Source organism: Pseudophryne corroboree, chromosome 6, assembly GCF_028390025.1.
Source record: "Pseudophryne corroboree isolate aPseCor3 chromosome 6, aPseCor3.hap2, whole genome shotgun sequence".
NCBI classification, from domain to species: Eukaryota; Metazoa; Chordata; class Amphibia; order Anura; family Myobatrachidae; genus Pseudophryne; species Pseudophryne corroboree.
In genome coordinates this window covers 452,954,054-452,968,978 of record NC_086449.1, presented here as the reverse complement: position 1 = coordinate 452,968,978, position 14,925 = coordinate 452,954,054, and the positions used below count along the sequence as shown (strand labels likewise).

The 14,925-nt window shown below is 43.8% G+C and overlaps 1 long non-coding RNA gene across 1 annotated transcript in view; it reads right to left on the bottom strand.

Annotated features, from left to right (window-relative positions):
- LOC134935360 (uncharacterized) overlaps positions 1-13,924 on the bottom strand; it is a 101,460-nt gene extending 87,536 nt beyond the window's left edge. Inside the window, exons 1-2 of the long non-coding RNA XR_010180089.1 lie at positions 13,192-13,924; positions 8,600-8,638 (exon numbers count right to left, since the gene is read on the bottom strand). This is a non-coding gene — a long non-coding RNA (uncharacterized LOC134935360). The remainder of the gene's footprint in view (positions 1-8,599; positions 8,639-13,191) is intronic.
- Between the last annotated feature and the right edge of the window lie 1,001 nt (positions 13,925-14,925).

Here is a 14,925-nt window from a genome sequence, read left to right as displayed (position 1 = left end):
AATTGGACTCTCCTTGGGGATTTGTGATTTAGAAGAACGCACCGTTCTTTGCTGGGCTTTTGCCAGCTTAACTCTTTTCATTTTTCTAGCGGGAGGATGAGTGCTTCCATCCTCATGTGAAGCTGAACCACTAGCCATGAACATACTATAGGCCAGGGCCTCAGCCGTTCCTTGCCACTCCGTGTCGTAAAAGTTTACGCTTCTTTTCAGACGCTTTTAATTTAGATTTATCTGGCTGGGTCCACAGGTTATCCACAGGATAACATTGGGATATGCCGGAGCGACAGCGGAAATGGCACCAAATGGTCACAAGCTTTCTGGCCTCCCAGGATGCATCGGGGCTTCTCCATATAATCCCGCCCACTGACTCGGCCAAATAAGTTTTTTATTTGGTTCGGCAGGAGCCGGACCATGGTCACAGGGCTGCGATTAAATAGCAGCCTGAAGCTTTTTTTATTATTTTTTTATGGTCTTACTATGTTTTTTTTTCTCTTGAGTGACTTTTCTCAACAGCGTCTTAAACGCATACTAGAAAGAGTCGCTCCAACAACTCTCCACCGTGTCGCAACAACGCTTACCTTCGTGGTATAGTGCTGTGTCGACGGGCGTCTGTGTCGGATGATTCTAGCATGTCCAGCAATGTAACCAGGTTGTGGCCGGAGCATGGGGAGAAGGTAAGGCATCGGTTTTCTCTTACTAGGGGGTCCGGACACAGCTTCACTGTATTGAGGAGACTACAAAAAGTGGTTGATGCGCCGCCACTCTTAAGTGCAACAGCGCTATGCTTTAGGAATCATAGGCGCCAGGACTAGGTGAGGCCGCGATCCTTAGAGTTTAAGTCAACAGGGGGAGTTAGACACTCTCCTGGCCACCCCTTCCCAAGTTCATGACCAGTTTCCGTGCGTCTCCCATCCATGAACTAATGACCTCACTTCTGGCTCAGACGCTACCACGAGGGTACTTGGTCGCAGCTTAGACGCTGCGATGGAGTACACTAGACTTTCCACCTAGTCCCGGTCGCAGACAGGAGCGTCTGCATACACTTATCGTTCAATGAGCATCTGTGTCCATTAAAGAGCGTCTGTGTCTCTCATCAGTCATCAAGAGCGGCAGTGTACACTAGTAGCGTCTGAATCCACTCAGCGTCTTGCGAGCGTATTGATGGATATGGAAGTGTGGTGAGTCTCCCTGTATCCCACTCTATGGAGAAATGGGTTATACAGTACTAAAAATTATCATCTACTTAATAGTATAAATTGTTAATTTTTGGTACATATTGCATATGAGGCCTGTATATTACTGTTGTTTTCTGCATGATATGTCTGAAAAACTGGTTAAAAACAGAAATACATTTTCCTACTTACTTGTAAGTTATTATGATGGTGATTGTATTCTCATATGACAATGTCTAATATTTTAACATGTGACTGACGGCTAGTATGTGTGCTGACTTTTATTTGTTGTCAGTCCTGTTCTGAACCTCAATTCAGGTGCACGGTTGTGGTCAGATTGATCTAACGTCTATATATTAATATATAGGTGATTTTCAGTCACAAATTGTGTAGTCATAAAAACAGATTATTACCATGTCTGTGAGCGGCAAAAGTGACGAGGAGAATTTATCAGGCACTCCTACATCCTTAACATGTTTATCTTGTAAAACAGGGTTAATTGGAATAGGTCAGTTGGTCACTTATGAGGGGTTATGTGCAAACTGTTTTGCTTTTCAGCAAAGTAAAAAGCAGGAATTGGTTCAACAACCAGTAGAGCCACCATGGAATATGTTTGTGCAGACATTGTCTTCAATAGCAGACAGATTAACTCCTGCAGCTTCACCCCAGGAAATAGGTTATACTATTAACCCATACATGCAGCTCCCTCCCTATGGTTTGGTTCCAGTAGCCTCTACAAGTAATCAGGCTGTTAACCAGGGTACAGGTAAGACTAATGTAGATACGTCTATGTTACAGACTACACAAAATGATACAAGAGATGATGATACAGTATATTCAAATACTCCGTATGATGATCAATCACAGAGTTTCAGCTCAGACTATGTAGCTGAACTTATTGATGCAATGAAGGCTATTCTCTCTTTGGAGGAGTCAGCCAAAACAGTGTCAAAATCTAAAGCACCTGTGTTCAAACGAACAAAAACAGTTAAGACTAAATTCCCTGCGTCAGAGGATCTGACGGAAATGTTGGAAGAATCCTGGGCGACGCCCAGTAAAAAAATATAAGATTCCGAAAAAGTGGGATTCTTATTATCCATTTCCAGCTGAAAAGAGAAGTTCCTCCTAAATTGGATGCACATGTGCTGCGACTTGTGCATAAATCTGCTTTACCACTGTCATCTACCTCACTAAATGATGTCACAGACAGAAGGGTAGATAGCTTCTTGAAAAATATTTTTTTTCTCTCGGGAGCAGTGGTAAGGCCTGCTATGGCTTCAGCCTGGATGGCAAGGGCAATGGTAGAATGGAGAAACTAGAGAATGGCCTCTCCCCTCCTAATAGGGAGCAGGAGTATCATCTGGGCCGTTTAAGACAAGCTGCCCAATATTTGGAAGAAGCAGCAATTGATATGGGTACGATTGCTTCTAAAGCATCAGCCTTGACAGTAGCCGCTCGTAGAGCAGTTTGGCTACGCACTTGGAAAGCAGATGCTGAATCCAAGAAAGCTCTGGAAGCATTGCCTTTCATTGGTAATATATTGTTTGGAAAACAATTGTCAGATATTCTAGAATCGGAAGCTGAATCCAAAAAAGTCAGGTTTCCGGCTAGTTATAACCCTAAGACTAGGGGTTCAAAATTTTGGCTATTTTGATGGCAAGGTAAAGCAAAAACTAAAGAAAAGTCTAAGCAACAACAGTTCAATAGGTCAGCCAGGGGTAGGAAGCAATGGGCTAGTAGAAAGCCAGCTTCCAAGCCTGAACAGAAGCCATCAGCATGAGGAGACGGGCCTCCGCCTGGAGGATTCCAGGGTTGGGGGCCGACTACTTTCCTTTTGCACACATATAGCAACAGTCGACGACAGATGCTTGGGTGCAGAAGGTGGTATCTCTCGGTTATGGGTTCCCATTCAGGAGGCAGCCTCCTCAAAGGTTTTTTTGCACCAGCCCGTCTCGTATAGAGTCGAAGGCCAATGCCCTGCAAGAAGCAGTTCAGAAATTGCTTCAGTCTGGTGTGATTATCCCGGTACCCCCATCAAAACAGGGTCAGGGTTTTTACTCCAATCTATTTTTGATTCAGAAACCAAATGGGTCATTCCGACCAATTCTCAATCTCAAAATGTTAAACAAATACATTTGGGTTCCAAGGTTCCACATGGAGACGTTACACTCCATAGTGTTGGCTATGGAACCAGGAGATTACATGGTATCTCTGGATATACAGGATGCTTACCTACATGTGCCTATAGCACGGTCTCATCAATGTTACCTCAGGTTTGCCATCCTCCAGCAACATTTTCAGTTCCAAGCCTTGCCCTTCGGGCTAGCAGCAGCACCCAGGGTGTTTACCGAAATTATGGTAGCTATGGCAGCTTATCTCCGCAAACAGGGATTAAGAATATTTTCATACCTCGATGACCTTTTAATCCTAGCACATTCGCAGGAATTACTTTTGAGCCATCTTCAACAGACAGTAGTTTGTCTGCAAAGACACGGGTGGCTCATAAACTGGGAAAAGTCGTCTCTGAATCCGTCACAGCGGATGGTTCATTTGGGGGCCATATTGGATTCAGGTCTACAGAGAATTTTCTGACCAGAGAAAAAGATAGTCAAGGTGCAGTTATGACTCAGGAGGCGTTGCACACTCAGACTATGTCAGTCCATGCAGCAATGCGACTGTTGGGTCTGATGGTGTCAACCTTCGACCTGGTGGAATATGCACAATTCCACTCCAGACCACTACAGCACCTTATTCTAACCAAATGGAACGGAAATCATCTGACAATAAAAAAACAGATGATAAAGTTTCCGGTGATCGTAAGAAGGTCTCTAGCCTGGTGGCTACAGAGGGACCATTTAAACAAGGGGAGACCCTTTTGGATAAAAGAATAGCAAGTCCTGACAACAGATGCCAGTCTTCAGGGCTGGGGAGCGGTGCTCGAAAGCCTTTGGTTCCAGGGAAAATGGACCATAAGGGAAAGTTGCCTGCCAATAAATCTGTTGGAAATAAGGGCCATTTATATGGCTCTAGTTCAGGCAAAGGACAGTCTGCAAGGAAGACCAGTCCAGATTCACTCAGACAATGCAACAGCAGTAGCGTACCTCAATCATCAGGGAGAAACTCACAGCAAAAGATTGATAGAGGAAGTAACTCCCATACTGAGGTGGGCAGAGCTCAATCTTCCAGCATTGTCAGCAGTGTTTTTTCCGGGTGTACTGAACTGGGAAGCGGATTTTCTCAATCGACACACCATTCAGGAAACCGAATGGACATTACACCCAGAAGTGTTTCAGATTATAGTGAATAGATCTCATGGCATCTCGTCTAAACAACAAAGTTCCGGGGTATAGATCAAGAACAAAGGATCCCGGAGCGATCCTTGTAGACGCACTGTCATTAAAATGGAAATTTCGTCTGGCATATCTGTTTCTTCCAATCACTCTGTTACCCAGAGTAGTGAGGAAAATAGAGCAAGCAGAGGGAGCCATAATTCTAATAGCTCCAGCTTGGCCAAGAAGGCATTGGTACACAGATCTACTAAGGATCTCCGTGGAAGCACCAATATTGCTCCCTCAACGTCCAGATCTGCTAATGGAGGGTCCTTGTTGTCACAGCCATCTGGATCGTCTGTCTTTGATGGCGTGGCTGTTGAAACCTCTATCCTAGAAGCTAGAGGATTTTCAAAACAAGTAATTCAAACTATGCTTAGAGCAAGAAAACCTTCTTCAGCTCGTATTTATCATCAAATATGGCAAGCCTATATTCATTGGTGTAGTGAAAAAAGTTTGAATCCAAGATCTTTTAAAGTATCCAGGATTTGGGATTTTCTTCAAGCAGGATTGGATAAGGGTTTGAAAGTAGCTTCCTTGAGAGTTCAAGTATCACTGTATGGTTGCAGTAAAAGATTGCTGACTTACAGGATGTGCGTACTTTCTTTCAGGGAGTTGTACATATTTTACCTCCATCTGTTCCTCCTGCAGCTCCCTGGGATTTGAATCTGGGGGGTCATTCTGAGTTGTTCACTCGCTAGCTGCTTATAGCAGCATTGCACACGCTAGGCCCCCGCCCTCTGGGAGTGTATCTTAGTTTAGCAGAATAGCAAATGAAAGATTAGCAGAATAGCGAATAAATAATTCTTAGCAGTTTCTGAGTATCTCGAGACTTACTCCTACACTGCGATCAGCTCAGCCTGTTTTGTTCCTGGTTTGACGTCACAAACACACCCTGCGTTCGGCCAGCCACTCCCCCGTTTCTCCAGCCACTTCCGCGTTTTATCCTGGCATGCCTGCGTTTTTCCGCACACTCCCAGAAAACGGTCAGTTTCCGCCCAGAAACACCCACTTCCTGTCAATCACACTCCGATCACTGGAGCAATGAAAATTCTTTGTTCAGACGTGAGTAAATCTACTAAGTTTTGTGCTAAAATACTTAGCGCATGCGCGCTGCGTACCATGCGCATGCGCATTTTAGCCTTAATTGCTCCGTTGCAAAAATTGGCAACGAGCAAACAACTCGGAATGACCCCCCTGGTTCTTAAAATCCTTCAGGGACCTCCGTTTGAACCACTTAAGAGAGCAGATCTTAAATGGTTGACGGCTAAGGTGCTCTTTCTACTGGCAATGGCGTCAGCTAGAAGAGTGTCAGATTTAGGAGCACTGTCGTGTAAGTCTCCTTTCCTAAGTTTTTTTCCAGATAAGGCAGTTCTCAGAACTAGATCTGGTTATCTTCCAAAGGTGGTTTCAAAGTTTCACCTTAACAAAGAGATTGTAGTCCCAGCTTTTCAGGAATCGGGACTTTCTGAGGGAGAAGCGTCGCTGGACGTGGTCCGAGTATTAAGAATCTACATAGATCGTACTAGTGCCATCATAAAAACAGATTCTCTCTTCATCCTCTACGGATTTCATAGAAGAGGATGGCCTGCTAGTAAACAGACGCTGGCAAGATGGCTCCGAATGGTAATTTCAGAAGCTTATTCTCGTACTGATCTCCCTACTCCTGCTAATGTCTCTGCTCACTCTACACGTAAGGTAGGTCCTTCATGGGCAGCACAACATGGTGCTTCAGCAGAACAGATTTGTAAGGCGGCCACATGGTCTTCCATTAACACATTCATTAGACATTGCCTTGGATACTTTTGCCTCTCATGATGCTGAATTCGGGCGAAAGGTTCTCCTGTCTAATCAGGAGCGTCCCCACCACTAAAACTGGCTTTGGGAATCCCAATGTTATCCTGTGGATAACCTGTGGACCCAGCCAGAGAAATATACGTTATGGTAAGAACTTACCGTTGATAACGTGATTTCTCTTATGTCCAAAGGTATCCACAGGGGTCCCACCCTGTCGCACCTGATTTGAGGATCTTTACAATCACTAAACCTCTTCCCTCTTGCATGAAATGGTGTGCATGTGTGTTCTTATCGCCTGAATAGGTTTCTACCTGATGCTCCTGCCTAAATTGCTGTGGAAAGAACTGATTTGACTGAGTCAGTGGGTAGGATTATATGGAGAAGCCCCGATGCATCCTGGGAGGCCAGTAGGCTCGTGACCGTTTGGTGCCATTTCCGCTGTCGCTCCAGTATATCCCAATGTTATCCTGTGGATACCTGTGGCCATAAGAGAAATCACGTTATCAACGGTAAGTTCTTACCATAACGTTTATTTTTGGATTTTACATGGTCTCTGATATGACATTGGGCATCGGCCTTGGCAGACGACGTTGATGGCCTTTCATCGTCTCTGCCATGACTAGTGGCAGCAGCTTCAGCACTAGGTGGAAGTGGATCTTGATCTTTCCCTATTTTACCCTCCACATTTTTGTTCTCCATTTTTTAATGTGTGGAATTATATGCCAGTAATATATCTGGAATTAGATGGCAGTAATGTCTGGAATTAGATACCACTAGATAGATACCAGATAACACTGTGACTGGAATGATGATGACCTATGCACAGTGACAGGACACTACCACAACACCCTACAGCAGCAAGATGCAGCACAAGACACTGGACTTTTAGTCACCACAATGCAGCACTGATACCGAGCACAGATATTGAGCACTGTTCAGGATAATAGAACTGACACTGGGCAGCAAAATACAGCACTGGACAACTGTACTGTACTACTATATACTGGTCAGTGGTCACCACAATGCAGCAATGATAATAATGAGCACAGATACTGAGCACTGTTCTGGATAATAGAACTGACACGGGGCAGCAAAATACAGCACTGGACTACTGTACTGTACTACTATATACTGGTCAGTGGTCACCACAATGCAGCAATGATAATAATGAGCACAGATACTGAGCACTGTTCAGGATAATAGAACTGACACAGGACAGCAAAATACAGCACTGGACTACTGTACTGTACTACTATATACTGGTTAGTGGTCACCACAATGCAGCAATGATAATAATGAGCACAAATACTGAGCACTGTTCAGGATAATAGAACTGACACGGGGCAGCAAAATACAGCAATGGACTACTGTACTGTACTACTATATATATACTGGTCACCATAATGCAGCAATGATAATAATGAGCACAGATACTGAGCACTGTTCAGGATAATAGAACTGACATGGGGCAGCAAAATGCAGCAATGGACTTCTGTACCGTACTACTATATATATACTGGTCACCATAATGCAGCAATGGACTACTATACTACTATATATTGGTCAGTGGTCACCACAATGCAGCAATGATAATAAATGAGCACATATACTGAGCACTATTCAGGATAATAGAACTGACACGGGGCAGCAAAATACAGCAATGGACTACTGTACTGTACTACTATATACTAGTCAGTGGTCACCACAATGCAGCAATGATAATAATGAGCACAGATACTGAGCACTGTTCTGGATAATAGAACTGACACGGAGCAGCAAAATACAGCAATGGACTACTGTACTGTACTACTACATACTGGTCAGTGGTCACCACAATGCAGCAATGATAATAATGAGCACAGATACTGAGCACTGTTCTGGATAATAGAACTGACACGGGGCAGCAAAATACAGCATTGGACTACTGTACTGTACTACTACATATATACAGGTCACCACAATGCAGCACTGATACTGAGCACAGATATTGAGCTGAGATTTAGCTGATATTGGGCTATTCAGGCAGAGAACGTAGCCACATCCTCTTGCTATCTCGACAATGTACGAGTGAAAATGGCGGCGATTCGCGGCTCTTTATATGGAATTTGAATCTCACGAGAATCCGACAATGGGATGATGACATTTTCTCCCGTTCAAGTTTTGTGTGTTAGGCAGGAAGAACCGAGGCTGCCTCGGACCCGTGTAAACCATGTGAAGTTTGGGGGGTTCGGATCTCGACGAACCGAACCCGCTCATCTCTAGTTTGTAGCTACCATAAATGTGGCAAATAGCTGCACTTACATGCGGGGTGAACCCTCTCGGTGTGACTTTCACAGACCCCTAAAGGTAAAAACAAATAAAAATATTACTGATTTACATACATTTATAGTAACATAGTAACATAGTTAATGAGGTTGAAAAGAGGCAAAATGCCCATGGGGTTCAACCTGTATCCTGTATTAGCTGAGTTCATTATATTGTCCCTGCTGAAGTAATGTTGTATGTCTATTTAACAACTATAAATCCTGTTCTTCCCAGATTATCAATGTCAATATTTTAAATGCTATAACCTTGGATATCTTTTTCAGTCAGAAATGTATCCAATCCGTTTTTAAATGCATTTACAGAGTCCGCCATTACCACCTTCTCTGGCAGGGAATTCCAAATTCTTATTGCCCTAACTGTGAAGAACCCTTTTCTACATTGCGTATTTAATTTTCTCTACTCTAGCCTCAGCGGGTGCCCTCGTGTCCTATACAGAGTTCTTTCATAAACAATTCCTCTGATTACTCTTTGTAATGTCCCTTTATATATTTGAAGATATTAATGATGTCTCCTCTTAGACGCATCTTTTCTAGTGTATACATATTCAACCTAGTAAGCCTTTCTTCATAATCCAGTCCCTCTAGCCCTTTAATCAATTTAGTAGCTCGCCTTTGAACCCTTTCCAGTTCACAGATATCTTTTTTTATAATGTGGTGCCCAAAATTGAACACAATATTCCAGGTGCGGACGTACCAATGATTTGTACAGCGACAGGATTACACTCTCATCCCTTGTCTCAATTCCCCGTTTTATGCATGCTAGCACTTTACTTGCCTTCACTTTGATATTGTATACGGTTATTAAGCCTATTATCAATGAGTACCCCCAAATCTTTTTCCAATACTGTTACCCCTAGATTTTCCCCATTTAATGTGTAGGATGCAAGTTTGTTTTTAGTCCCAAAGTGCATAACTTTGCATTTTTCTATATTGAACCTCATTCTCCATTTAGACGCCCAGATTTCAAGTTTAGATAAGTCATTCTGTAGAGACTCCACATCTATTTCCAAATTAATTACCTTACACAGTTTAGTATCATCTGAATTGACACTGTGCTTTCCAGGCCTATTTCTAGGTCATTGATAAATATGTTGAACAGTAGTGGCCCGAGTACGAACCCTTGTGGTATTCCGCTGACTACTGGTGCCCAGCTGGAGGACATCCCATTGACCACTACTCGCTGTACCCTGTTATCCAGTCAGTTACTTATCCATATACAAATAGTTTTCCTAGGCCAAGCTCCTTTAATTTGATGATCAGTCTCCTGTGAGGTACTGTATCGAAGGCTTTTTTTGCAAAATCTAAATAAACCACATCCACTGCTTTTCCCTGGTCAAGATTGTCGCTCACTTCTTCATAGAAGCTAACTAAGTTAGTTTGACATGATCTGTCACTCACAAACCCATGCTGGTTCCTGCTAATAATCTTAGCGGTCTGCAGATACTCCTGTATGCTATCCCTTATAATTCCTTCCAATATATTCCCCACTATAGATGTCAAACTAACCGGTCTGTAGTTACCCGGATGATTTTTAGATCCTTTTTAAATAATGGTACTGTCTCAGCTATTCGCCAACCTTTCGGTACCATGCCTGATCTAATTTAACTATTGAATATCAAGTATAGAGGTCTTGCTAGTTGTGACCTGAGCTCCATAAGAACCCTCGGGTGAAGTCCATCTGGGCCAGGTGATTTATTCATCTTAATTTTGCTTAGTCTCTCCCAGACTAGTTCTTCACTTAAACAAGTATCTAGCCACGAATCATTACTGCCACTATCGTTATGCACTACTCCCACCGTCAGTTCTTCTCTGGTGAACACTGATGAAAAAAATTTGTTCAGTATTACCGCTTTTATTTCGTCATCATTTATCAATACTCAAAACTAATCTTTTATTGGACCTATGTTTTCCTTTTTTAACCTTTTACTGTTTATGTATTTAAAAAACTTTTTAGAGTTGGTTTTACTCTCCATAGCGATTTGCTTTTCGTTTTCAATTTTAGCTACTTTTATTACTTTTTTGCATCTTTTATTGCATTCCTTGTAGTACTGGAATGACTCCTCCTTTCCATTAGATTTAAATGCTTGGAAAGCATGCTTCTTTTTAGCAATTTCTTCCTTGACCACCTTATTAAGCCACGTCGGTTTGAGTTTATTACTCCTCCGTTTACTGCCCATGGAAATGAATTTGTGAATATTGCTATCTAGCAACCGTTTTACAGCATCCCCCATTTCCGTAGTGTTTTTGCCATGAAACAAAGCTTCCCAGTCAATGTCGTTTAGTGCACATCTCAGCATACTGAAGTAAGCTTTTCTAAAGTTAAATGTTTTGGTTGATCCCTTATAGCTATGCTTCTTGAAACTGATGTCGTATGTGATCATATAGTGATCACTGTTATCCAAAGTCCCCCCAACTTTAGTGTTTGATATAATGTCCACATTATTGGTAATTACTAGATCCATAGTAGTTTTACCTCTAGTTGGGTCCTCGACTAATTGAGACAAGTAGTAATCCTTTAACGTATTTAAGAACCTGTTGCCCCTAGCTTTAACGAATTAATCGTTACTCCAATTTATATAAGGATAATTAAAATCTCCAATCACTAGGATGTCCCCAATCCCGCAGCCTTTTAAATTTGCTGCAAAAGTTGTTCTTCCTCATGTATGCTAATATCCGTCTGTTTGTAGCATGTGCCTATAACTAGTTTTTTTGCATCAATACTCCCCACTTGAGATTTCAACCCATAGTGACTCCACATTATCTCCAGTCCCCTCATAAATAACCTCCTTTAAGTATGGTTTAAGACATGGTTTAACATAAAGACATACACCTCCTCCTCTTTTGTTAGCCCTGTCCCTCCTAAAAAGAGAATACCCCTCCAAGTTTGCAACCCAGTCGTGAGAGTCGTCCCACCATGTTTCTGTAATACCTATAATATCATACTGAGCCTTTGATGCTAACAATTCCCCCATTTTACCTGCTAGGCTTCTTGCGTTTGCAAGCATACATTTTAGTTTAGTGTTTCCCTTGTCCATTTGTTTTTTTAAAGGTATCCTCTCATTGTTCACAAGTGCCTTCCTAGAGTTACTCTTACTGACTGTTCTTCTCCTCCCTCCCTCTCAACCCCATCATACTTAATACAGCCCACCTTACTATTTTCTTTGATCAACACATTGAGTCTTTCAAAACTCTCCGCCCCGACATAAGTATTTTTCCTTATGCTGCATGCATCATTTTCTATATGCTGCAATGATGACCCATAGTTGTTAATTAATGTATTGGCAATACCTTTGGTAATACCCTTTTTTTTTACCCATGTAAATACCCTTACCGGCTGCTCTTACCCTCCCCCCTTCTCCACCCCCATTTAGTTCACTACCACTATCCTTACTATTCTCACTGCATGACCCATAGTTTATAGCTAAACCCTCCCCCCAGGCTCCTAGTTTAAAAGCTCCTAAAACCTTCTAACCATCCTTCTCCCCAGCACCGCAGCTCCCTCCTCATTCAGGTGCAATCCATTCTGACAAAAAAGATGGCGCCTGACTGAGAAGTCCACCCAGTGTTCTAGGAACACAAAACACTCTTTCTGTACCAGTCTCTAAGCCACACGTTTACCTCCCTGATCTCCTTCAGCCTCCCTGGGATATCGCATGGCACAGGTAGTATTTCAGAGTATATTACCTTAGATGTCCTTTACTTTAGTTTCTGGCCTAAGTCCCTATAATCTTTCTTAAGGACATCCCACCTACCACTAACTTTGTCATTGGTGCCAACATGCACCAAGGCCGCAGGGTCTGTCCCAGCCCCTCCCAACAATCTATCTACTCATCTGCGATTTGTGCCATACCCAAGCACCCAGGAGACAACAGTCCGTAATGCGATCCCGATAGCAGATTGCCCTATCTGTCTTCCTGATGATAGCGTCCCCTACCACCACAATCTGCCTAGGTACCTCTCTATCTTTCATCCCATTTCTTCCAGAGGGACCACTCCTCCGGTTGCTAGAGGGAACAGTCTCCTCCAGCTCCATCATTTCCTCACTATCATCCACCGAATATTCGTCCAATCGGGCGAATTTGTTCGGGTATGATATGTCAGAGATGTCGTGCCTCCCCCTCTTTTTCTTTCTTCTAACAGTGACCCAGCTAGCTACCTGATTATCCTTGTCTACCAGTGTCCCCCCTGCAACTCCTTCACCATTCTATCTAAACTTTGCTCGAGATTATGAATATCCCTCAGTCGAGTAACTGTCTGCTCTAGATCAGCTACCTGGGCTTCCAGGGCAAATGTTCGCACACACCTCATGCATATGTATTCACAGTGGGTCGTCTGCTCCAGGTGCACAACACGTTCTTCAGAAGGTAATAGGGATTGAGATTCTCAGTCACGGCCCCTCCCATTGCTTGACAGCTCTAACTCCCTATTACCTTCTGAAGAACAATGCAAAACAACACAAACTATGCAATACGATATTGACTATGACCTAGCTGTGAAGAGAATCAATATTCAGAACACAGCAAAAACAGCAAATTCAATCACAATTACAATGAAGTAAGTAATCAATACTTTTCTGTGTGGGCCCTCTCCTGCATCACCGATACTCCTCCTTGCAGTTGCTCCAGCTTTCTTCACCTCATCACTTGCTGCCGTGCACCCAGCTTCCGGCACCTACTTTGTCCACAGTTCGCAGACCTCTCTCACGAAGGTTGTGGCTGCAGCAGCAGCTTCCCTCACAAACTTTCTCTCCCCCAGCAGCACACTCTCACTCTCCCCAGCAGCACACTCTCACTCTCTCCAGGAGCACACTCTCACTCTCCCCAGCAGCAGCAGCCCTCACACACTTTCTCTCCCCCAGCAGCACACTCTCACTCTCCCCAGCAGCACACTCTCACTCTCCCCAGCAGCAGCTTCCTTCACAAACTTTCTCTCCCCCAGCAACACACTCTCACTCTCCCCAGCAGCAGCTTCCTTCACAAACTTTCTCTCCCCCAGCAACACACTCTCACTCTCCCCAGCAACACACTCTCACTCTCCCCAGCAGCAGCTTCCCTCACACACTTTCTCTCCCCCAGCAGCACACTCTCACTCTCCCCAGCAGCACACTCTCACTCTCCCCTGCAGCAGCAGCCCTCACAAACTTTCTCTCCCCCAGCAGCACACTCTCACTCTCCCCAGGAGCACACTCTCACTCTCCCCTGCAGCAGCAGCCCTCACAAACTTTCTCTTCCCCAGCAGCACACTCTCACTCTCCCCAGCAGCACACTCTCACTCTCCCCTGCAGCAGCAGCCCTCACAAACTTTCTCTCCCCCAGCAGCACACTCTCACTCTCCCCAGCAGCACACTCTCACTCTCCCCAGCAGCAGCTTCCCTCACACACTTTCTCTCCCCCAGCATCACCCTTAAAACAAAAAACGTGCTACATGTACATCAGCCACTTCAGCAAAATAGTGACTAATTTATATTGGTTAAACAAATAATAAATTAAATCAGTCTCAAACCTGACAACTCCCTCAATTAAAAACATATTTGTGAAAAATAATTTCCTAGAACACTAAACCTGACAACCTCCCCCTTAAAACTCAGTTAAACTCATGTCCCAAAATTGTCCTACCAGACCTGACATCCCAATCTTCTCCATTAATTAAAATCACATCCCAGAACTGCCCCTCCCAAAAAAAAAAAAAAATTAAATCTGACACCTCTACTTTTTCTTCTGTTGCCCCAGAATTGTCCCTCTAAACCTAGCAATCCCCCATTCTTCCTCAATTAAAATCACACCCCAGAACTACCCTCCAATGCCTTATAACCTTTCCTTCTCCCTCAATTAGAATCATGTCCCAGAACTACTCTAATCCCCGAAACCTAACAACCCCCATTCATCCCCATTCAATTCATACATCTGAGCCACCCCTAGTCTTGTGCTTACAGTGCAGTGGCTGTCATGTAACTTGGTTGCTGGGCCAGGGAGAGGGGGGCATGGATTGGCAGTCGTGTGCAAGCGAATGGACCCTTGCTTGCCCTACAGTTCAGTGATTTGTTGATGATCCAGATCAGAGGTTCTCAAACTCGGTCCTCGGGGGCCCACACAGTGCATGTTTTGCAGGTCTCCTCACAGAATCGCAAGTGAAATAATTAGCTCCACCTGTGGACCTTTTAAAATGTGTCAGTGAGTAATTAATACACCTGTGCACCTGCTGGGTTACCTGCAAAACATGCACTGTGTGGGCCCCCGAGGACCGAGTTTGAGAACCTCTGATCCAGATCAAGGGCGTAGCTACCATAGGTGCAGGCAGTGCAGC